The sequence below is a fragment of the Palaemon carinicauda genome, unplaced genomic scaffold, assembly GCF_036898095.1.
Source record: "Palaemon carinicauda isolate YSFRI2023 unplaced genomic scaffold, ASM3689809v2 scaffold241, whole genome shotgun sequence".
In the NCBI taxonomy this organism is placed as follows: Eukaryota; Metazoa; Arthropoda; class Malacostraca; order Decapoda; family Palaemonidae; genus Palaemon; species Palaemon carinicauda.
The window spans coordinates 141,602-166,551 of NW_027170042.1; the positions used below are offsets into that span (position 1 = coordinate 141,602).

Sequence of the window (24,950 nt, forward strand, 5' to 3'; positions counted from 1 at the left end):
TTAAAAATGCACGTGTGTATCGTGAGATTGATGAATATAGAATTTCGCTCAAATTCATTGGATTGAGTTTATTAAGAAGCTATATACTGTATTGGATTGAGTTGATTAACCCTTTTACCCCCAAAGGATGTACTGGTACGTTTCACAAAACCCATCCCTTTACCCCCATGGACGTACCGGTACGTCCTTGCAAAAAAATGCTATAAAATTTTTTTTTTTTTCATATTTTTGACAATTCTTTGAGAAAATTCAGGCATTTTCCAAGAGAATGAGACCAACCTGACCTCTCTATGACAAAAATTAAGGCTGTTAGAGCAATTTAAAAAAAATATACTGCAAAATGTGCTGGGAAAAAAATAACTCCTTGGGGGTTAAGGGTTGGAAATTTCCAAAGAGCCTGGGGGTGAAAGGGTTAAGAAGCTATATACTGTACTGTCACATTTGAAAAGTGAGGGAAATGTGTTTTAGAAAATTTTTAGTAAGTTTGAAGTGAATGCAACACTGTATGCATGTCATTGTGCAATTATGTAAAAAGGTAAAGTAGAAAATAAGTAAGCATCGGCTGATTTTCGTCCAAGAACCACAGATTTCTCTTCATATTTGCTGTGACAGAGCAAGCAAGCAAGTTAAGCATCAATTGTTTATAAGTGTAAAGGAAATCAAGCAGTATGGAAGAAGAAATGAATGCTTTGAGGGAAGAACTGAGGATGAGAGTAGTTGAGAATGAAAGGTTAAGGAAGAAAAGTGAATATCTGAGGATGATAGGGAAAGAGAAGGAACAGTGAAAGGTTACCTGAAAATACCCGAGATAATGGAAGCAAGAACATCTGAAATGAAGAAATTAGAGGGAAAGGAGATGCAGAAAAGGAGAGACTCTCTCCTACACCAGCACGCAGGAAGTTGAACGAGGGTACAAAGAAAAGCAGATGTCAAGAAATGCAAAGTTTTAACCCTTTTACCCCCAGGCTCTTTGGAAATTTCCAACCCTTAACCCCCAAGGGGTTATTTTTTCCCCAGCACATTTTGCAGTATATTTTTCAATATACTTACCCGATAATCATGTAGCTGTCAACTCCGTTGCCCGACAGAATTCTACGGAAGGGATACGCCAGCGATCGCTATACAAGAGGGGGGTGTACTCACCAGCGCCACCTGTGGCCAGGTACTGCAGTACTTCTTGTTGACACCACCTCAATTTTTCCTCTGTCGTGCCTCCGGCTAGACCTACATGGATACGCTGTTGATTCTGGAGTTTTTGCTCACGATTTGGTGATGTATTTGCTCTAGATTTTAGCTTTCGCTATTCAGGAAGTTTTATTATTAGCTTAGCTAGCTTTTGGAATTAATTTGATTTATTATGGTGACGAAGAGAGTATGAACTCGCTTTCACTTTTAAATGGCCGACCCTTCCCTTAGACGGAAGTGTTGGTGTCTAAGAGAGTATAGACTCTCTTTCTTAATTTTGCTTAACAAAAGTTATAGATTTATTTTATATCTCTCCGCCTTTTATAGGCCTCTTCGATTAACTTCCTTTTTTATAAACTTATTAAAATTAATTTTTATATTTGTTTATATTCGACCTTTCCTAATAGTAGGCGGTCTTTTCTTGTACCGAAGTTAATTAACATTGAGCCCGTCATTTCGGTTTTACCTGTTAACATATTATGCTATTTTAATGTTTTTGAAAGAATTTCTTTGATAGTCTCGTACTGTTTTCAAAGTTGAACTAACGTTTTGTTTTGTCTCTGCAGTTGTTGACGTTCAGAACGTTCAACTTGCGCTCTATCGTTACGATAGAGAGAGAATTTTCACGGTGTCACGTTGCAGTAAGAGTAATCCGTTTCTAGCGTTTTGTTCATTCTTTCTTAGCTTAATGGTTTTAATTCTAATAAAGGAACTTTTTATTTGGGAAATCTTTCAGTTTTTTTTCCTTTAACAATAATATGTTTTAACGATATATATGATTGGGCTCTTCTCTCAGGTTCTAAGTCAAGAGAGAGAGAGAGAGAGAGATAGAGACGGAGGGAGAGAGAGGAGGATAAACGTTTCGTTCAAGCGAGTAACGTTGTTATCGTTTTTGCTCTTCTCCCTAGTCTCTTTAGGGGAAGAAGGTAAACGTTTCTAGAGTTTTATTCTTGTTCTCAAGCTTTATGCGGTGAGAGATTTTAAACGTAGTTTATTTGATCTAGTGTTTAGTCTCTTTCCAGCCACTGAATTATTTATCTTTCATTAGATTTTTCTGTTACATTGTAATTCTGTTTTCGCAATTATTAACTTTTAAGGAAGGATAGAATTGCGTGTTTCAGGTACAAACCACTTAAAGTTTCGAGTTCAGTGAAATAAGTGCAAACAGAAAATCAAAAGTGATAGTGATAAGCGCAAAGTGTTACAGTGTTGCGTTCGAGGGTTCGTTTGTTCGTCCCAGTTGTTCGCCTAGTCTGGGACCTCTTACAAGCTCCCAAGCCCAGGGGAGAAGTAATGTCGAAGGACTTATGGGTTCAGCAGGCCTTGATCGACGAACAGACGTTTTCCCTCCGTGGTTTCGGGTGTATCTACACACGTTGCCGACGTGATCACCCCACCCACACAAAGACGAGAGAGCCCTTTCTTTCCTCGTCTGCGGTAGAGGTTTCTCGCAGAAACCATGGACCAATCTTGCAGCTTTTAAGTGCAAGTCGGTCCCTTCCGCACAAGTCCAACTCCTAGGTGTAGCCATTAGCCCTGGGTCAGTTCGGACTTGCTGCAGTACGACAACTGCACACCTCCCAGAGAGGCAAGGTGGTATCGCAACAGGCAGTAGCTCCGTCTGTTGCCGCACCAGCTGTTTTAGACCCTCAGTCTCAACGGATAGTAGCTCCGTTTGTTGTTGTCTTTCTTAAACTCTAGTGGTCTTTGCTGCAGTCAATGCAGTCTCAGCTTGCGGTGTTGATGCAGGAGTTTCAGGCAGAGGAGGTTAATACACCTCCTCCTGCGAACGCTCCTCCTCCTCTGCGCAGTACAATCTGCCAGACGTATGAGGTTGAGGTTCCTCAGGCTACCTCCATGCGTGAGCTGCCGCGTTGGGAGTTGCCAGTTACCAGCGTTGTGCAGCAACCTCCACCTTCCTTGAGGCAGGAATCTCTTACCACGCTACAACCTCCTCAACAATGGGGACAGGAGTCTTATGCCTTACAACCTCCTCTTCCTTTGAGGCAAGAGTTTCTTGCAGTAAGACCATCCTCGAGGCAGCAACCTCTTGAGGTACGACAACCTCTACCATCCTCGAGGCAGCCACCTCAGCTCTCGCAGCTACAACCTCAACTCTCGAGGCAAGCTCCTCAAGAACCTCAACTCGTGAGACAGGAGTCGCGTTCTGCGCAGCCGCCACCTCAACTCTCGCAGCTCACACCTCAAGAACCTCAACTCGTGAGTCAAGAGCCTCTCTCTGCGCAGCCACCTCAACCCTTGAGGCAAGCGCAACTCTTGAGGCAGGAATCTCATGCTATGAGTCAGCCACCTCAACGCATGCATCTGCCACTTTCTCCTCAGCTTGAGCCTCTTCCCATTCAACTTGAACCGCAGTCTATGCAGCTTGAGCCTCTCTCTGCGCAGCTACCCCCTCAACCCTTGAGGCAGACGCAACTCTTGAGGCAGGAACCTCACAGGATCAAACCATGAGGCAGGAGCCTCATGCTATGCGGCATCCTCCTCAACCCATGAGGCAGGAGCCTCATGCTATGCGACATCCTATGGGCTCTCGTGGCATGGTTGGTTTCGACCTGGCCTTTCATTAGAAGGGGCTAGTGTTCGATCTCAAGTATGAGGTAGAAATTTATTTCTGTTTGAAAACGATGTTGTGTTGATATTTATCCATATTGACTCATTAGAGGTAATTTGAATGAATTACTACCAATTGTGTCACGTGGTGGCCCGGGGAAATCTGGTAAAACTCTCTGGTAAAGAGACTGATGTCTCACCAGGTAAATCCTCGGACAGCTAGATTAGTGTCAGGTTCAGATTTCTTTTAAGCAGCATGAGCCTCATCCCATGCAGCATGAGCCTCATCCCATGCAGCATGAGCCTCATCCCATGCAGCATCAGCCACACGCCATACAGCATGCTCTACATACAGCATGCTCTGCATACAGCATGCTCTGCATACCTTACCGCATGCTTCTCAGTCACACATCTTTGGTTGTTGCCAACTCACTAGACTGTCAAGCAGTTTCATAACGTTGCCTTCTAGTCTGCTGCTTTTGCACCAGTGAAACCCTCACTGAGAGAACTTAGCTTTTCTCGGATATGGTCCCTGTAGATGAGAAAGTGCTATTCTCCCTCCTTCTGATATTCCCTTGAGGACTCTGTCATTTGGAGAGGAGCCTTTAGCTGCGTAGCCTCCTATGGACTTTTATTTAAGCATAACATGCTTCCAGGGAAGGTAATGGTTCCACTTCAGTCGCTAACCCCGTCTGTTACCACACCTGCTCCCATAGACCTTGAGCTGTGTTGCAAGACATGCAGTCCAAGCTTAGTCCTTGTTAGAGGATTTTTTGTTTACGGAGTCAGTGTGTCACTGGGAAGACGTTCAACAACCAGCAGAAGTGACTTGTTGTGACGCAGTGCGGCAACCTCAGCAACCCGATAAGGAGTTGTCTGTACGACCCAGACAATCTAGACAGCTTCGGGTTGTCACTGTACTTCCTCGCTTCCCCATGGTTGACAGTTCACAGACTGTGCAGCAGTACCATGATCTTGTGTCCGGCTCCGTCAGACGACTGGCTTTTAAGAGCTCCCACAAGTCGTCGCTGTCTGGAGATTCTCAGATGGACTTTGGATCTGACCAAGGAACTGGGCCTCCTGGTCAATTTTGAGGAGTCCCAGCTCGTCCCATCCCAGACCATTGTCTACCTGGGTATGGATCTTCAGAGTCGAGCTTTTCGGGCTTTTCCGTCGGCCCCAAGGATCTTCCAAGCCCTAGAATGCATCCAGAGCATGCTGAGAAAGAACCGATGCTCAGTCAGGTAGTGGATGAGTCTAAAAGGGACACTTTCATCGCTGGCCCTGTTCATCGTGTTAGGGAGACTCCACCTCCGCCCCCTTCAGTATCATCTAGCTGCTCACTGGATAAAGGACATGACGCTAGAGACGGTCTCAGTTCCTGTTTCCGAAGAGAGGAGGTCTACTCTCGCGTGGTGTAAGAACAGCTTTCTTCTCAAGGAAGTCTACCTTTGGCTGTTCAGAAACCCGACCGCCGTCTCCTCTCGGACGCATCAGACACGGGCTGGGGTGCGACTTTGGACGGACAGGAATGCTCGGGAACATGGAATCAGGAGCAAAGGACACTTCACATCAATTGCAAGGAGTTGTTGGCGGTTCATCTGGCCTTGATAAACTTCAAGTCCCTCCAGCTTAACAAGGTGGTGGAGGTGGACTCTGACAACACCACAGCCTTGGCTTACATCTCCAAGCAGGGAGGGACTCGTTCATGGAAGTTGTTCTAGATCGCAAGGGACCTCCTCATCTGATCAAAAGATCGAAAGCTCACGCTGGTAACGAGGTTCATTCAGGGCGATATGAATGTCATGGCAGATCGCCTCAGTCGGAAGGGTCAGGCCATCCCCACAGAGTGGACCCTTCACAAGAATGTTTGCAGCAGACTTTGGGCCCTGTGGGGTCAGCCAACCATAGATCTGTTCGCTACCTCGATAACCTAGAAACTCCCGTTGTATTGTTCTCCGATTCCAGACCCAGCAGCAGTTCCCGTGGATGCTTTTCTGCTGGATTGGTCCCATCTCGACCTGTATGCATTCCCGCCGTTCAAGATTGTCAACAGGGTACTTCAGAAGTTCTCCTCTCGCAAAGGTACACGGTTGACGTTGGTTGGCTTCGCTCTGGCCCGCGAGAGAATGGTTCATAGAGGTACTGCAATGGCTGGTCGACATTCCCAGGACTCTTCCTCTAGGAGTGAACCTTCTACGTCAACCTCACGTAAAGAAGGTACACCCAAATCTCCACGCTCTTCGTCTGACTGCCTTCAGACTTTCGAAAGACTCTCAAGAGCTAGGGGCTTTTCGAAGGAGGCAGCCAGAGCGATTGCCAGAGCAAGGAGAACATCCACTCTCAGAGTCTTTCAGTCTCAAGGGGAAGTCTTCCGAAGCTGGTACAAGGCCAATGCAGTTTCCTCAACCAGTACCACTGTAACCCAGTTTGCTGACTTCCTGTTACATCTAAGGAACGTAAGATCCCTTTCAGCTCCTACGATCAAGGGTTACAGAATTATGTTGGCAGCGGTTTTCCGCCACAGAGGCTTGGATCTTTCCACCAACAAAGATCTACAGGACCTCCCTAGGTCTTTTGAGACCTCAAAGGAACGTCGGTTGTCCACTCCAGGCTGGAATCTAGACGTGGTCCTAAGGTTCCTTATGTCCTCAAGATTTGAACCTCTCCAATCAGCCTCTTTTTAGGACCTCACATTAAAAACCCTTTTCCTCGTGTGCTTGACAACAGCTAAAAGAGTAAGTGAGATCCACGCCTTCAGCAGGATCATAGTTTTCACATCTGAAACGGCTACATGTTCCTTGCAGCTCGGCTTTTGCTAAACGAGCTTCCTTCACGTCCTTGGCCTAAGTCGTTCGAGATCCCAAGCCTGTCCAACTTGGTGGGGAATGAACTGGAGAGAGTACTTTGCCCAGTTAGAGCTCTTAGGTACTATCTAAAAAGGTCTTAACCTTTACGAGGACAATCAGAAGCCTTATGGTGTGCTATCAAGAAGCCTTCTTTTCCAAGGTCTAAGAACTCAGTTTCTTACTATTCAGGCTTCTGATTAGGGAAGCACATTCTCATCTGAAGGAAGAAGACCTTGCTTTGCTGAAGGTAAGGACACATGAAGTGAGAGCTGTGGCTACTTCAGTGGCCTTCAAACAGAACCGTTCTCTGCAGAGTGTTATGGATGCAGCCTATTGGAGAAGCAAGTCAGTGTTCGCATCATTCTATCTCAAAGATGTCCAGTCTCTTTACGAGTACTGCTACACCCTGGGACCATTTGTAGCAACGAATGCAGTAGTAGGCGGGGGCTCAGCCAATACATTCCCATAATCCCATAACCCTTTAACCTTTCTCTTGAATACTTTTTATGGGTTGTACGGTCGGCTAAGAAGCCTTCCACATCCTTGTTGATTTGGCGGGTGGTCAATTCTTTCTTGAGAAGCGCCGAGGTTAAAGGTTGTGATGAGGTCCTTTAGTATGGGTTGCAGCCCTTGATACTTCAGCACCTTAGAGTTGTTCAGCCTCCTAAGAGGAACGCTGCGCTCAGTAAGGAAGATGAACTTATTAAAGGCAGAGTAATGGTTCAAGTCGACTTCCTTACCAGGTACTTATAATTTCATTGTTATTTTGAATAACTGATAATATGAAATACGGGATACTTAGCTTCTTGATATACATGTACACTGGTTTTCACCCACCTCCCTGGGTGTGAATCAGCTACATGATTATCGGGTAAGATTAATATTGAAAAATGTTATTTTCATTAGTAAAATAAATTTTTGAATATACTTACCCGATAATCATGATTTAATTGACCCACCCTTCCTCCCCATGGAGAACCAGTGGACCGAGGAAAAATTGAGGTGGTGTCAACAAGAAGTACTGCAGTACCTGGCCACAGGTGGCGCTGGTGAGTTCACCTCCCTCTTGTATAGCGATCGCTGGCGTATCCCTTCCGTAGAATTCTGTCGGGCAACGGAGTTGACAGCTACATGATTATCGGGTAAGTATATTCAAAAATTTATTTTACTAATGAAAATAACATTTTTTTTAAATTGCTCTAACAGCCTTAATTTTTGTCATAGAGAGGTCAGGTTGGTCTCATTCCCTTGAAAAATGCCTGAAATTTCTCAAACAATTATCAAAAATATGAAAAAACAAATTTTTATAGCATTTTTTTGCAAGGACATACCGGTACGTCCATGGGGGTAAAGGGATGAGTTTTGTGAAACGTACCAGTACGTCCTTTGGGGGTAAAAGGGTTAATAAAATTACATGAAAGCAAAGTCAAAAACCCAGCCACTGAGGGGGACAAGCCAGCATCAACTTGGTGCCGGTGTCACGGTCTGAACGATCCCCCGGTCTCAGAATTCTCCTTAACATTGTATAATGGTTCTTTTCCGCCATTAGCTCGCTTTGCTCGCATGAAAATAAAACATCAAGCTCGTATGTACTGGCAAGCAGTAATGTTGAGCTGCACACGCTAAATTACAGGAAAATAAAACGACAACCTCGTATGCACTGGCAAACGGTAATGTTCGCGCCTGCACAGATTATAAAGGAGTATTGTGAGACCGGGGGTTGGTTCAGACCGTCACACCGGCCCCAAGGCCGGGTAAATGGGGAGGGTTGGCGGCAGGAACGGCATCCAGCCATGAAAAATTAGCCAAAACCAATATGGCCAGTGGCGATTGTGAGATTAACCAGTGATGAAGTGTGGGACAGAGGTAGGTGGAGAACACTGGCCAGATACATCGACCCCACATAAAAGTGGGAAAAGATGTAGACAAAGAAGAAGAAGAAAAGTAAAGTCAAAGTATTCACCAAAAAATAAGAGATCAAAAGGGTAAGGATAAGAAAGCAAATATGAGCAAATCAGAGAGAATTTAGGAAAAGTTTTTAAGATATCGTTACTACATAAAGTCCCTGATAGTACAGTATACAGTACAGTGGTTTGAAGAGAAATTAGTGGTAGTTTTGAAAAAAAAATAATTAGGAATGTACAAATTTGCCAGTTTTTCGGAAGGGAAATTGGCTTAGTTTTTCGGAAGGGAAATTGGCTTACTTTTTTACAACAATTATGCGTGTGGGTGAACAGTTATGAATCTGTGAGAGGTCGAGTGATCAGGTGAATATGAAAAGAGCTGCCATTAACCCTTTTACCCCCAAAGGACGTACTGGTACGTTTCACAAAACTCATCCCTTTACTCCCATGGACGTACCGGTACGTCCTTCCAAAAAAATGCTATAAATTTCTTTTTTTCATATTTATGATAATTTTTTAAGAAAATTCAGACATTTTCCAAGAGAATGAGACCAACTTGACCTCTCTATGACAAAAATTAAGGCTGTTAGAGCAATTTAAAAAAAATATGCTGCAAAATGTGCTGGGGAAAAAATAACCCCTTGGGGGTTAAGGGTTGGAAATTTCCAAAGAGCCTGGGGGTAAAAGGGTTAATAAAATTACATAAAAGCAAAGTAAAAAACCCAGTCACTGAGGGGGGACAAGCCTGCATCAACTTGGTGCCGGCCCCAAGCCCGGGTAAATGGGGAGGGTTGGCGACAGAATCCAGCCATGAAAAATTAGCCAAAACCAATATGGCCAGTGGCGATTGCGAGATTAACCTGTGATGAAGTGTGGGACAGAGGTAGATGGAGAACACTGGCCAGATACATCGACCCGACATAAAAGTGGGAAAAGATGTAGACAAAGAAGAAGAAGAAAAGTAAAGTCAAAGTATTCACCAACAAATAAGAGATCAAATGGGAAAGGCTAAGAAAGCAAATATAATGAGAAAATCAGAGAGAATTTAGGAAAAGTCTTCAAGATATCGTTACTACATAAAGTCCCTGATAGTACAGTATACAGTACAGTGGTTTGAAGGGAAATTAGAGGTAGTTTTGAAAAAAAAATAATTAGGAATGTACAAATTTGGCAGTTTTTCAGAAGGGAAATTGGCTTGCTTTTATAGGACAATTATGCGTGTGGGTGAACAGTTATGAATCTGTGAGAGGTCGAGTGATCAGGTGAATATGAAAAGAGCTGCCATTAAGACAAAAACTAAGCTTGTAGCAGATAGGATTAGAAAAAATAAGACAAGACATGTATGCATAGACTGGAAACTTTATGAAAGTAGTACAGTAGTACCGTATGCAGTCAAGGATATAAATGAATGTATGGCGTTTGTACTGAATTTCTTTTCCACTGTCCACGTCAAATGTCTGAAAGTATCAATTTGTAAAGCATAAAATGAGATGTGTAAATGGAAAACTGTAAAGGGATGGTGTGTTGGAAACAGTAGATCGTGTAACCCAGTGAATGTCATAGTAATCTCTCTGGATGAATACTACGGGAATGAGAGCGTGAGAGAATGCAAAAATATAACTGTGTACGCCTGGCATCTCAAATATATGAAATAAAAGAATCATAGGAGATATAAAAGAGAAGAGTGAGATTAAAAGGCAATTTATAATTAATAGCTTTGGTCATTAGAAGAATAATAATCTAGGGTCACTAGATACTAAAGAAAATGCATCGTGTGAATGAATGTTCTAAAAGTGTAATAAGCTATGCCATACAGCAAAATTGGGTTCCACAGAGTGGAAGGGGATTGCAAATTGTGGTCAGAAAAGGAAGCATAAGGCTCCAAGAAGTAAAAGTACAAACTGAATATGGTTGATCTGGTAGTGAATGTTTAGGAGAATGGTGAATATTTATAAAATTGAGAATCGATAAAGTAAAGGGAGCTGTAGTACGTTCCAGCATATTGCTATATTACATATCCTTGTAGAAGCTAAGTAATTTGTCTCTCGTGAAGGATACTGCAGTACATCCTATCAATTAAAGGTCACAGGTCATTTGTAATTGTACAATTACAATTAATATTTACCACCATCATGGATGGAAAGTCAACAGAATGAGTTTGAAGGATTGAAAATTTGGGGAGGAGATATAAATGTTGATAGTGTAATTCTATCAATTTGAAAAGGAAAATGAGATGTAATGATGCTGTGGAAATTAACCCTTTTACTCCCAAGTTATTGGAACTTTCCAACCGTAAACCACCAGGTGTTTTTTTTTTCAAACGCATTTTGCAATATTTTTTTTTTTAATTCCTCTAACAGCCTTAGTTTTTGTCATAGAGAGGTCAGGTTGATCTCATTCTTTTGGAAAATGTCTTTAGTTTCTCATAAAATTATCAGAAATATGCAAAAAAAAAATGTAAATAGCAGTTTTTTTGCAAGGACGTACCAGTACGTCCATGGGGGTAAAGGGATGAGTTTTGTGAAACGTACCAGTACGTCCTTTGGGGGTAAAAGGGTTAAAGAACCTCATAAGCTTGAATATGATCAAGTGTGAGGAATGGAAGTAGTGTGTGCATGGGAAAGAAAGAAAGGATAAACTACTATCTCAGGATATAAGTATTATACATCTGCGAATAGTAATTTCGGTGAATGTCAGGGCAAAGTTTCTGGATGGATGCTAAGCAAATGAATGAGGAAACAGATAGTTGAAGTGTATACCAAGAATTTGAGAAAAAGACTAACGTAGAAGTTCTACAAAAGATCAATATCGAAAAAAGATTACTTGACATTTTGGATGAAAGAAAACTAACTTTTATTGGACACCAGGTTCGGAAACACAATACTCTGGAAAGAACGCTACTAATTGGATCAGTCTATGGTACAAGAACGAGAGGAAGGCCTAAAACTAGATTGAGTGACAATATCAAGGAGAAGTGCAGGCTAACGATGGTGGAGTTGGAAAGGAAGGCTCAAGACCGGAATGAATGGAGAAGTTTTGTGCAGAGGGTCACGGCCGTTCGACATCGAACACCCCGTACTTGATGATGATACCAAGAATGCTAGAAAGGAGATATGTCATTAATAAATGTAACTGAATGAGTGACAAAAACTAACATTAGATAGAACAAAATTCATTGATTGAATGTGAAGCATAATAGAGTAGCAGAACTTAGTGATGCAAAACTACAAAAGGAGTTTTGAAAAACAAAAAACTAATATTTGGGGAGGTGCTCTGTGGTCTCCAATGACTTTCCTATTCAAGGCTAGAACAGGGAATTCAATACAGCCCAATACCAAAGAAATATTGTTCCCCTGCTCTTAGGGGCAGTGCACCAACTTGCAGAGTACAGACTCGGTGAATTATAGGGGAGACCTGCAGGTCAGGCCCATTATAACTTGCCACAACACTTCTAAATCTACACGTTGTCAATGACTGCTGAAGATATAAGAAAAGTAAATAAGAGGTTCAAAAATAGGAAGACAGAGGATATTACAAACCAGAAGCTGCACTGGAGTGGTGATAAGTGTTATTAACCCTTTTACCCCCAAAGGACGTACTGGTACGTTTCACAAAACCCATCCCTTTACCCCCATGGACGTACCGGTACGTCCTTGCAAAAAAATGCTATAAAAATTTTTTTTTCATATTTTTGATAATTTTTTTTTTTTAAATTCAGGCATTTTCCAAGAGAATGAGACCAACCTGACCTCTCTATGACAAAAATTAAGGCTGTTAGAGCAATCTAAAAAAAATATACTGCAAAATGTGCTGGGAAAAAAATAACCCCCTTGGGGGATAAGGGTTGGAAATTTCCAAAGAGCCTGGGGGTAAAAAAGTTAAGTGGCTATCAGGGTTTTTAAAAGCTAGCCTACAGGATGCAAAGTTGGTGAAATAATGAATGAATATAAAGATAAAAGTGACTTGTAGGAATTATAGGGGACAAATATTACTTGATATTAGGAAGGTGTATGATAGGATTTTGATTGCCATATACTAAGGAAGGTGTACGGTAGGATTTTGATTGCCACATACTAAGGAAGGTGTACGGTAGGATCTTGACTGCCACATACTAAGGAAGGCGTACGGTAGGATCTTGACTGCCACATACTAAGGAAGGCGTACGGCAGGATCTTGACTGCCACATACTAAGGAAGGCGTACGGCAGGATCTTGACTGCCACATACTAAGGAAGGCGTACGGCAGGATCTTGACTGCCACATACTAAGGAAGGCGTACGGCAGGATCTTGACTGCCACATACTAAGGAAGGCGTACGGCAGGATCTTGACTGCCACATACTAAGGAAGGCGTACGGCAGGATCTTGACTGCCACATACTAAGGAAGGCGTACGGCAGGATCTTGACTGCCACATACTAAGGAAGGCGTACGGCAGGATCTTGACTGCCACATACTAAGGAAGGCGTACGGCAGGATCTTGACTGCCACATACTAAGGAAGGCGTACGGCAGGATCTTGACTGCCACATACTAAGGAAGGCGTACGGCAGGATCTTGACTGCCACATACTAAGGAAGGCGTACGGTATTTTGATTGCCACATACTAAGGAAGGTGTACACATACTAAGGAAGGTGTACGGTAGGATCTTGACTGCCACATACTAAGGAAGGTGTACGGTAGGATTTTGATTGCCACATACTAAGGAAGGAAGGTGAAAGAAGAATTGGTAAAGGAAAGAACTGTGGATTTTGAAGAGGATGCATGGATCATACATTGATTACAGTTTTGTGGAAAGTAAAATGAATAAAAAACATTATAGCATACCAAAAAAAATATGATAATTTGTCAAGGTACATTCTGGGTGAAAATGAGATTGTATAATACTGTATACATTGAAAATAAAAGCTTAGAAAAGTGAAAGTTTTATAGAAGCATGCAAGAGTAGTGTCGAGTGGGCAATGACTAGTGAGGTGGTAAAGATGTGAGGCTTAAAAGTCTGACTCATTATCTTCATGGATGGAGTTATGCAAAAAGTCAGGAGAAAGAAAATTGGATGTAACTGCAACCACTACACAGTACAGTAACACCCAACTCTATATCATGAATTTGTTGCGAGAGACCAAAAGCTAAGCGAATTTCGACACGACGGATTTTTTTCGTAAAAAGCTACTTGCATATTTCCTATATACCTTAATGAGCAGGAAAAAGTACTTGAAACCTGCTATCATATTACAAAAAACAAATACCTGTAATAAGTTTCCATGTGAAGTACAGTACTGTACTTTTTAAAGCACCCTAGACATTTTAATAAAATATGTTACAATGGTGCATGGATAGAGAGCCCAGAAAGGAGGTAAATCAATGGAGGACTGCAGTAGAAAGATTGCTTCCTTGCTAGTGCCTATGAGAAGGGAGAAAGTTAAGATGATGAGTGAGACTTCATGTGGGCTATTGTCAATAAAATAAATGATCACGGTGAAACGCAACAGAGCTTGCCTGACACGTTACAATTACACCACAAAGAAGAGCTTGCCTGACACGTTACAATTACACCACAAAGACAGAATTGCAAGAAGACAGAACGGGACAAAATTAGACAGGATATATGCAATTAGACTGGAGACTTTAGTAAAGAAAACGTACTATGTGGAAACAAAGATATAAATATCTGTAGGGTGTTGATAAAAAAATTTCTTGGCTACTGTATTGAGCAATGTCTGTGTTTACCATTTAGAAAAGGATAAAATGAGATGGGTAAATGTAAAATTTAAATGAGATAGTGTGCAGGAAATGGTAAAAAATTGAGATTAAAATTGATATGTGAAGGAAGCTCTGGGTGATAGGAGGATAGATGTGAGCGATGCAAGAGAGCGTGCTAGAAATAGGAATGAATGGCGAGCGATTGTGACGCAGTTCCAGTAGGCCCTGCTGCTGCCTCCGATGCCTTAGATGACCGCGGAGGTAGCAGCAGAAGGGGATTTAGCATTATGAAGCTTCATCTGTGGTGGATAATGTGGGAGGGTGGGCTGTGACACCCTAGCAGTACCAGCTGAACTCGGTTGAGTCCCTTGTTAGGCTGGGAGGAACGTAGAGAGTAGAGGTCCCCTTTTTGTTTTTGTTTCTTTGTTGATGTTGGCTACCCCCCAAAATTGGGGAAGTGCCTTGGTATATATATGTATGTATGTAAAATTGATATGAATTCAAGAAATGGATAGTGTATATATGAGAAAGTAAGGAGAAAAGTGTGTTTCATAGTAGAAGGCATATAGACTTGCTCTTGAAAAGCAACCCCGTGAAAGTTGTGGCAATATTTCAGGATGAAAACTGCGGAATTGTAAGTGTCACCAATCAAAATGGGTACACTATACTGTATACCCAACATTCTAGAATGCAGAAGTAAGTATCATAAGATATACAAGAAAGGATGAAAGACAAACTGGAAAGGGTTTAAGATGTAATAAATTCAGTTTAAGGTGGTCACTCAGTATATGCTTTAGTTGCGGAGAGAAAGGGCATTGTGTGAATGAAAGTACGGAAGTGTAATAGGCTATACAATTTCACAGAATGGAGGGGGTGTGGATATTGTATTCAGCAAGGCCATTTTGTTGGGATGTGCTAGGCTTTCTGAAGTATATGTACAAAGTAAAGCATGATTTGATCTGATAGGGAACAGCACAGCTTCAATAAGCAAACGTATAAACTGAGTTGATCTGGTGGTGGACGTGTAGGGAATGGGAAAAATGGAAACAAAAAGGTTAGGAGTGAATAGAAATACTAAGTGTTTGAAGAAATATATAAAATGTTGCAAAAACTTGAGTGGTAGAACAAGTAACTTCAGTTATTAAAATAAGAAATGAGTGCGAGGGCAGAAAAATGTATTTTGAACCTAGAATAAGGGATTAAATGGAATATAGGCAATATTTTGAGCAATAGGAATCTGACAAGAGTACGAGTGTATAAAAAACCGTTGAGTAAATGTACAGGTCCTGTTCTAGAACATGGTGTGTTGCAGAGGGCTACGTAATAGAGGAATGTAAAATGCATATGTAAAAATTGCTTCGGTTTGAGATTGATAAATAGGGTACAGTATTAAGTTTTATGCAACTTCATATATTAACCCTTTTACCCCCAAAGAACGTACTGGTACGTTTCACAAAAGCCATCCCTTTACCCCCATGGACGTACCAGTACGTCCTTGCAAAAAAATGCTATAAAATTTTTTTTTTCATATTTTTGATAATTTTTTGTGGAAATTCATGCATTTCCCAAGAGAATGAGACCAACCTGACCTCTCTAGGACAAAAATTAAGGCTTTTAGAGCAATTTAAAAAAATATATACTGCAAAATGTGCTGGGGAAAAAATAACCCCCTGGGGGTTAAGGGTTGGAAATTTCCAAATAGCCTGCGGGTAAAAGGGTTAAAAAGACAATCATCTATGGAAGTGAAGCATTGATATTAATCCGAGAAAGAGGTGTTGGTTAGTAGTGATTAAGATATTTGAAAATCCACGTATAACAAAATGAACCTAATGATGACCAGAATAGGATTAATGAAAAATATGTAAACCACCAACAAAGTTGCATAGAAATATGTGGTTCAAGATAGTAAAGCTGACAGATGGTGTCAAGATGTGTGTTGGATTAAGTAATGTTTATTAATCCTTTTACCCCCAGGCTATTTGGAACTTTCCAACCCTTAACCCCCATGGGTTATTTTTTTCAAGCACATTTTGCAGTATATTTTTCTTAAATTGCTCTAACAGCCTTAATTTTTGTCACAGAGAGGTCAGGTTGGTCTCATTCTCTTGGAAAATGCCTAAAGTTTCTCAAAAAAATATCAAAAATATGCAAAAAAAAATGTAAATAGAAGTTTTTTTCAAGGACGTACCGGTACGTCCACGGGGGTAAAGGGATGAGTTTTGTGAAACGTACCAGTACATCCATGGGGGTAAAGGGATGAGTTTTGTGAAACGTACCAGTACGTCCTTTGGGGGTAGAAGGGTTAAGTGATTTTAAATCAAATATAAAGCAAAAGATCAAGTAAATTAACCGAATGGGACAGATGCACAGGTCTTAGGAAAGGTATTTCTGTTACAGTGGAATTCAAAGCAGGAAGCAAGAAGGCTGTACAGAAAAGTAGCAGCATCATAAAAAAAAATTGTCTGCACCAAGTATTATATAATGTCCAATTAGCAGAGAAAGGAAAACCATATGCAATATGGCCTATACTACTCTGTAATGCAGAAACACAGGCTGCCGTATTGAGAAAAATAGAATGCATTTTGTTAGGGGTGGTGCTATGGTTTGCTATGGGTCAACTATTATATTTAACACTAAGGTGTACAGGTATTATATGTGAAAGGCACAATTGTATGTTCATAATTACCCCATGACAGATATGAACATACGAAAATGTCTGATCTGTGGTGACGAATTAATGTGACAGCCTAAGCCAACGTCTAGTAAAAGATATAAGTACTGTATGTATAATTGTATACCAACTTTGAAGTTACGCACACTGTGATAAAAATACATCATACAATAGATCATCAAAGTCTGCATATCCAATTCTTATAAAAATAAGGGGAACAAGAACATGGTGTACAGCATGTGCTTCATACATGATCGTACACTAACGTTAAGTTTTTTTTCTCTCGCTCTCCTCTGCTATAATATAAACCTGTTTAAGTTTGCTATCAAACGTCTTGTTTGGTTTGAATTTTGTCATTTTTGTTCGCTACTATCTGTATATTAGCTCGCTGTCTTGTTGAATAAACTATCACATGCATCTCTTCTCTCTGTTAGAACCAAACAGTTACGTTGCTGCAATAGCAATCCAAACCAAACTGTACCACCACCGTTATCAAAGTCGTGTTCCATTTTTCTTGACTGTGCAGCCAATGTCGCTAAGCCATATTGTACAAGGCTTTCCCTTTTTTTATTACCCCTTTTACCCCCAAAGGACGTACTGGTACGTTTCACAAAAGCCATCTCTTTACCCCCTGGACGTACCGGTACGTCCTTGCAAAGAAATACTATAAAAATTTTATTTTTCATATTTTTGATAATTTTTTGAGAAACTTCAGGCATTTTCCAAGAGAATGAGACCAACCTGACCTCTCTATGACAAAAATTAAGGCTGTTAGAGCAATTTAAAAAAAATATATATACTGCAAAATGTGCTGGGGAAAAAATAACCCCTTGGGGGTTAAGGGTTGGAAATTTCCAAAGAGCCTGGGGGTAAAAGGGATAAGATATAAAAAGGGAATATCAGGAATTGATTAAAAATGAAGTTTGGTAGACCTGGGTATAAAAAAGTGTTTGAAGAGATGAGTCCTATACTTGAAAAGAAAGCATACTGTATTCAAAAGATGAAAATGGTTTCACATGTAATGTAGTGATAGAGATGACAATATAAAAGATAATACTGTAGTATAAGTTGGAACGCAGCTTTGATTGATAGCCTCACGACAGGTAAGTATTAAGTAGTTTTTTAAAACAATACTATTATCATCTGCAAAACAGTGGTAATACTGTACTTAGTATAAAATTTTTATGAAGTTAAGTATAAAGATCATTATTTAAGGTAAAACTAAGTGTACGAAAGTGCCTGTGTGTGAATGAGTACTTGTGTAAAATAAAGGTGAAAATGGATTAATTGAAGGTTTAGAGTTCAAGAAATAAGGTGAAATAAATGGGTATTTTGTCAAACTTCACCATGAATTTCTGGGTACAGTAGGAACTGTTCATTGGTATACGAGGGTAGGAAGTGATTTGAAAAATATGAAGTGGGATGAACATGAAAACTACAAAATATTAAAGCTAAAATGAATAAAAAAAGGGATTTTGACGAAGGAAAAATCTATTTCTGGGCACAACCTGTGTCGCTCCGTAAAATGCTCCTTAAAGCACCATTTCAAAGGTATAAATACTGCTAAATATACCAGAGAAAAAAGTTGCATGGAATGCCAGAAATATATCCAGCTCGCTCACCCCTAAAGGGTGTCGGTATTAAAACTGGGGCGAGTGATACCACTACCAGAGATCCCTTTCCAATTAGACTTCTCCCTCCTCAAAATCCCCCGTTACTACGAGGTGTCGTCCACTACAGAAGACTAGCTGTAGGAATGATAGATAAGAAAGGCAATCAAGAGTAAAGAGAAGAAACTTATGGCTATTACGAAACAGGAAGTTGTTTAAAAAATATTTGGGAAACTAAAAAAATCTTTAGAAATTGCCAAGGAATACAGCTTGGTGTAAAGATTTACGAACAACTGGACCTGAATAAATAATGGAGGTTATGTCCTGTATCTATGCTGTTTCACAATTTATTCTGGATCAATACATACAAGTATTCTATTAGTTGAATGAGTGGAGAATAGAAAATGTTGCATGGTTTGAAAAGGTTAGCATGACCAATATTATCTATAGTAGTGACTGTTAAAAGGGATGATGCGGTCTCGAGTAAAGTGGCCTTAAAGTGGCCTCTAGAGCAAATATGTCTTCATGCTGACGTGGTAAGTGCAATATATATTTGGAAAGTTTCAAATGCTATATTACCGTAAGAGATTTACCAGTGTGTTTAGACTTTTAGTGAGTAAGAGTGGAGACAAATGTACAGTATAGCTAAATCTAAAAGCGAAAAGCATGTCAAATTTATTCAATAGTTGAGGAATAAAGAATTTATTATAAGGTCATTAGATTAAATATTGTATACATTAAGTAGATTCATCAAGTTAAAAATGTAGCAGTTTTTTTTTAGCAAGACACTACTTTTACTATGAAAAGTGGAGGTTAATATGTTCTAACCCTTTTACCCCCAGGCAATTTGGAACTTTCCAACCCTTAACCCCCAGGGTTTTTTATTTTTTTCCAAGCACATTTTGCAATATATTTTTTCAAAATTACTCTAACAGCCTTAATTTTCGTTATAGAGAGGTCAGGTTGGTCTCATTCTCTTGGAAAATGCCTGAAGTTTCTCAAAAAATTATCAAAAATATGCAAAAAAAATTTAAATAGCAGTTTTTTTGCAAGGAAGTACTGGTACGTCCATAGGGGTAAAGGGATGAGTTTTGTGAAACGTACCAGTACGTCCTTTGGGGGTAAACGGGTTAAAAAGATAGTACTGTATGAGAGTCAATTTCAAAATTATTATTGATGGTAAAAGAGAGTATGAATGGAACTATATAAGTGCGTACCCAGGAAAATAAATTAAAGAAAAAAATTTAAGTAAATGTATGATTACTTCTGATCCCAATACATTCCAATCCTGCTATTTTCCATGTTGGAGCACCTGGGCTTATAGCATCCTGATTTTCCAACTAGGGTTGTAGCTTGGCAAGAAATAATAATCATAAATATATTATATCAGGCCTAACGTGGGCATTACTCATTGGGCTCTGACTCAACTGGGTCCAGAAAGAAGTGTGAGTGAGCTTAGACTTTACAGTTTGGAAGTGTGGTATGGAAGATGAATTGAAGGCTTTGAGAAATTAACTAAGGAAGAGAAAATAAGGAAATATTTGGGAAGGAAAACAAGCAATGAGGGGGTTAGTGAAAGGGATAAAAAAACAGAAGGGGTTCCCTGAAAATCTCAAAGGAAATAATGAAAGATGGGATAGTATACATTAAGAAAATGTGAATAACTGAAGGTGCAGAAAAAAAAGATGGAAATAATGAAAGCAAGGATAGCATACATTAAGAAAATGTTTAGAATTGAAGGTGCAGAAAAAGAAGACAGAAATAATGAAAGATAGGATAGCATACATTAAGAAAATGTTTAGAATTCAAGGTGCAGAAAAAGAAAAAGAAACAATGAAAGCAAGGATAGCACACATTAAGAAAATTTTTAGAATTCAAGGTGCAGAAAAAGACAGAAATAATGAAAGAAAGTATAGCACAAATTAAGAAAATGTGAAGAATTGAAGGTGGACAGAAAGAAGAAAGACAACTCTTGCAATAGCATCCTGGAATGTGAATAGGAGTACAAGAAAAATTGTATCAAAGTGCAAGGCTGTGAGAAAAGTACTATGTAAAAGCAAATATGTGAGAGTACTCATCAATGGATACGAGTCAAGATAAGAAAGCAGACAGAAATGGAGAGTTAAGAGTAACAATGTACAGAAATAATGTTAACAGAAGCAATAGCTCATGGCTTTCTCTACTTTACATCTCTTGTTACTAGGGTTGTCAACAAACTTCAGGGCCTCTATAATAATACCAAAGTATTGTCTGAAAAGAGTGAGATATGTGGAGATGCAATAAGCAAAGATTATGTTAGAACTATGAAGTTTCTTTGGTTGATTTTTTATGGGAAGTACGCCATTTTTTAAGACTATTATGAGTGCGAGTGAGAAAGGTCGAGTGATCAGGCGAGAAGAATAAAGAGATACGAGAATAAGATTTAAGGGAGAGTTTGAAGGAGGAATGGGGAAAATGATTGGAGATGTATATGGCAGAGACTGGAGACAGGGAATGAGGATGTAAGGGACGAGAATTTAAATATTTCATACGTGTGAGAGTTTACCCATTTGAAAATGAAGTATAGGAACTAATGGAAGATCATGAGTTATAATGCAGTGTGTATGTGGGAGAGAAAGCAGAGGAAAGTATCCAAGAGCATATGACTTACGGTATTGTATAGATTCATTAACGTGTAACTCGGTGAATGTTATGGCAAAGTTTCTGGATAAATGCTAGGGGAAGGAAAGTGTGAGAACTAGACTGTAGAAGATTATATACTGTAACAGGAATGGTAGACTGAAGACACATGAGACTGCTAGTCATGAAAAGGATACAAGAATGAATGAATGAAAGTCAAATTTAAAAAGGGTTTTAGATGAAACAGAATGGGTCATAACATGAATGAAGGCAGATATACGTTTTGGTTGCAGAGAAAGGGCATTGTGTGAGTTAGTGCAGCAAAGCAAGTCAAAACACCACCAGTGTAAAAAGATAAGCCATAAAGCAATAGTACGTGGATTCAATTCGTAGGGGTGCTAGGATGTGGAATAATACAAAACATGATTATGCAAACTGCGGCATTGCTGGTTGTGTAATGCCCATGTATAGGAGACTTAGATTAATGAAAAAAGGAATGTCAGGAATGGATGGTGGTAATATTTGGAGAAATGGATAAAAGGTGATAAAACTAACACAAAGTAAATGACCTCAGTGATTTGTGTAGGGGTAAGTATAAGTGGCTGCGAATGACAAGCCAAATTTACAGCAGAGGAACAAATAGATCAATAAAAGGTCAGATTTTGAGCAAAAAGAATATGACAAGAGTAAGAGTGTATGAAAGAAGTCGATTCTGTACTAGAACATGAATAGGTGGTTATGAATAACAGTGCAAGGCATATTTAGAGAGGATTATTTCTATTATTTTAAATTAATATATTTCATGATTTATTAACCTGCATTCACAAAATCCATCTTCCTTTACAGCTTGGTTTGAGAGAACAGTTCTAGACAGAATGGATAATGTATTTAAAGTGCTGGCATAACTGAAGTGTTCGTTAGTCTAATTTCATGTTGAGCCACGTAGCCTATGCGGCATAATTAGTCTACACGGACAAAATGGTGAACAACCTACTATTTATGGAAGTAGAGTATGGAGGTTGAGTCTGAGAAAAAGGATGCCGTAATGTTGAAGAGGTAGAAGAGAGACGAGAGGAGTAAAATTCACTGTATGTCCAACAAAAAGATTACGACTGGAAAACAACAAACGAAAAAATAAAAGCAAGAAATTACCTGGTGATAGATGTTGTTACTTAACCTTTTTACCCCCAAAGGACGTACTGGTACGTTTCACAAAAGCCATCCCTTTACCCCCCCTCGCAAAAAAATGCTATAAAATATTTTTTTTCATATTTTTTATATTTTTTGAAAAAATTCAGGCATTTTCCAAGAGAATGAGACCAACCTGACCTCTCTATGACAAAAATTAAGGCTGTTAGAGCAATTTAAAGAAAATATACTGCAAAATGTGCTGGGTAAAAAATAACTCCTTGGGGGTTAAGGGTTGGAAATTTCCAAATAGCCTGGGGGTAAAAGGGTTAAGGGGTATAGTATAACAAGATGTGCATTGGATGACACAGTTTGTTTAGCCCGAGGTTTAAGATACCCAAAATACACAAAGTTCAGTGGCTAAGCTCTAAGCTACATACAACTTCTGGAGATCATTCTGGATATGGAAACACTAAGAGCAACCCCTGTTTGCAGGTGGAGTCTTCTGCATGTCATGATCAGTGGAAATAATCCTTCTGTACCTATTACTAATTTTGCTTAGAATCAATATTTTTTTTTTTTACTTTTTTGTTCAAATACTAGATCTACAAAGCGTGTAAGTATTAATGAAACGTTTTGATTGTATAATATTCATATAAGCATCAATTTCCTGTTTTTTCTTTGAGAAAAGGCTAGCATCCTGCAGCAAGTTCATCACAGATCCCATCCAGAAGAACAAATTACAACTTTATACTTGCCCACATTTAAAAGAAGAAACAAGGGGAAATGTTCAGTGGCTGACATAAAAAGTGATCAATCATTTTCAAACTTGTGCATTGCTTCACAAACTCGGAATGAAAATCTTGAGGAATCTTTTAAACAGGAAAACCAGCCATGGTTGATCTGGACAGCATTTTGGGTCGCAGCCATAAAAGGTTAAGAACCACTGGTCTAAGGAGTATGGCTGGTGTATCTCGAGTAGATAGGGTTAGGAACAAAGTAGCGAGGGTGAGAACGGGTGTAAGAAATGAGTTAGCAGCTAGAGTGGATATGAATGTGTTGAGGTGATTTGCCCATCTTGAGAGAATGGAAAATGGCTGTCTGCTAAAGAAGGTGATGAATGCAAGAGTTGATGGTAGAAGTACAAGAGGAAGGCCAAGGTTTGGGTGGATGGATGGAGTGAAGGAAGCTCTGGGTGATAGGAGGATAGATGTGAGAGAGGCCAGAGAGCGTGCTAGAAATAGGAATGAATGGTGAGCGATTGTGACGCAGTTCCAGTAGGCCCTGCTGCTTCCTCCGGTGCTTTGGACGACTGCCGAGGTAGCAGCAGTAGGGGATTCAGTGTTATGAAGCTTCATCTATGGTGGATAATGAGGGAGAGTGGGCTGTGGCACGCCTAGCAGTACCAGCCGAACTCGGTTGAGTCCCTTATCAGGCTGGGAGGAACGTAGAGAGGAGAGGTCCCCTTTTCTGTTGCATTTGTTTGATGTCGGCTAACCCCCAAAATTGGGGGAAAGTGCCTTGGTATATGTAGTTAACCCCTTCAGTGAAAAAGAATTGTTTGGTAATCTCATTGTTGTCAGGTGTATGAGGACAGAGGGGAATCTGTAAAAAATAGGCCAGACTATTCAGTGTATGTGTAGGCAAAGGGAAAGTGAACCGTAACCAGAGAAGGATCTAATATAGTACTGTCTGGCTAGTTAAAGGACCACATAACACTCTAGCAGTAGTATCTCAACGGGTGGCTGGTGCACTGGCCAACCTACTACCTACACTGCAAGGTCTTTAGGAGATTTATTTTTAATAGTTCTCAAAAGTACCTAAAACCACAAATTAATTCATCATCATCATCTCGACGCTGCCTATTGAAGCAAAGGTCCTCATTAATTAAAAAAACTAATAATGTTACCACATATCTTGCGGAATTTTTCAGAGAGAGAGAGAGAGAGAGAGAGAGAGAGAGAGAGAGAGAGAGAGAGAGAGAGAGAGAGAGAGAGAGAGAGAGAGGAGAAGAGAGAGAGAGAGAGAGAGAAAGAGAGAGAGAGAGAGAGAGAGAGAAAGAGAGAGAGAGAGAGAGAGAAGAAGAGAGAGAGAGAGAGAGAGAAGAGAGAGAGAGAGAGAGAAAGAGAGAGAGAGAGAGAGAAAGAGAGAGAGAGAGAGAGAGAGAGAGAGAGGAGAGAGAGAGAGAGAGAGAGAGAGAGAGAGAATTCCTAGCTATAAAGATCTAAATATTATACTCACTATGCAGTTATTGAGACTACCAGGCCTTTCAGATCCCAAGGTATTTTTTTTCATCTCTTAGTTCGAACCTTTTCCAAAATATTCGTCGATTCTTTGGCTTTCATCAATGCCAATCTTCACGACCTGTAAATGAGAAAAAATTGTCAATATTTCTCTCTTGAAAATCACAAGAATATTAAAACATGATCTTGTTATGATAACTGATCTAAGTACACAACTTTTTCATGTCTGTACATTAGAATCAACACATGAAACAACAAAGTATACTTTTTAAATGCATGTTCCATAGAGTACAAACCAATCTCTGCCTATTTTATTTACAAACCAATATCAACCAATATCTGCCTAACTTTTGTAAACCCATTGGACCAGAAAACATTTTACAGAACCTGTAATATGATCTGGCCCATTAACTTTGACAATCATTGAAGATCCAAGAGGAGGAGGGCACTCCTAAATCAAACCATTGTTC

General features: G+C 39.9%; 1 long non-coding RNA gene across 5 annotated transcripts in view; it reads right to left on the reverse strand.

Moving 5' to 3' along the window:
- LOC137636154 (uncharacterized) overlaps positions 1-24,950 on the reverse strand; it is a 56,072-nt gene that overhangs the window by 3,338 nt on the left and 27,784 nt on the right. For all 5 annotated transcript variants that reach the window (XR_011042964.1, XR_011042962.1, XR_011042963.1 and 2 more), the window contains one exon: positions 24,479-24,601. This is a non-coding gene — a long non-coding RNA (uncharacterized lncRNA). The remainder of the gene's footprint in view (positions 1-24,478; positions 24,602-24,950) is intronic.